Raw genomic sequence first — 1,170 nt, forward strand, 5'->3', positions numbered from 1 at the left:
ATAATAATAATAATAATGATGATGATGATGATGATGATGATGATGATGATGATGATGATGATATAATATGATGATGATGATGATAATAATAATAATAATATGATGATGATGAATAATAATAATAATAAATAATAATAATAATAATAATAATAATAATAATAATATAATAATAATAATAATAAGAAGAAGAAGAAGAAGAAGAAGAAGAAGAAGAAGAAGAAGAAGAAGAAGTGAAGTAGGAGAGGAGGAGAAGGAGGAGAGAGGAGGAGGAGGAGGAGGAGGAGGAGGAGAGGAAGAGGAGGAGGAAGGAGGAGGAGGAGAAGAAGAAGAAGAAGAGAAGAAGAAGAAGAAAGAAGAAGAAGAAGAAGAAGAAGAAGAAGAAAGAAGAAGAAGAAGAAGAAGAAGAAGAAGAAGAAGAAGAAAAAAATATATATAAATGACATTTGTTGAGCGCTTTCCGTGAACCAAACATCTCAAAGCGCTTTATAGATATATACTGAATTATGTTACGAATAAAGGTAGTCAAAATGCCATATTGAAACGAAATACACATTGCTTAATAATAGTATACAAACATTACATTCGGCATGGTGTAAAATGACTTAGAACAGTGAAAGGGCTTTTCTCCAAAATATTCCAAAACAACAATTTGAAAATCACTATAGAAGCAAACAAAAAAAAAAAAACAAAAAAAAAAAAACAAAAAACAAAAAACAATTGGCTTCCTCGACATCACATTCGACATAAAATCCAATTCATTCCAACCGTTCAGAAAACCAAACAACACTATTAGCTACATTAATAAAAACAGCAACCACCCCCGTTCCGTCATTGAAAACATACCAAAAAGCATAGCACTGAGGGTGAGCAAACTTTCGGAAAACAGAAAACGTCGCAGCCACCCCCTACAAAGAAGCACTCTCAAAAAGCGGATACAACACACCATTTGAATACACAGACGCCCCCCTCTCATGTAAACCTCAACACACAAGTGAAGAACGCAAAACAAGAAAACGACATATTACTTGGTTCAACCCACCTTTCGACAAAAACGTCAGCACAAACATTGGACAGCAGTTCCTGAAGTTAATTGATACACACTTTCCAAAAAGCCACAAGCTACATAAAATTATCAACAGGAATACCATATAAATAAGCTACACTTGTATG

Source organism: Berghia stephanieae, chromosome 5, assembly GCF_034508935.2.
Source record: "Berghia stephanieae isolate SIO BIC M18660-M18661 chromosome 5, UCSD_Bste_1.3, whole genome shotgun sequence".
Lineage (NCBI taxonomy): Eukaryota > Metazoa > Mollusca > Gastropoda > Nudibranchia > Aeolidiidae > Berghia > Berghia stephanieae.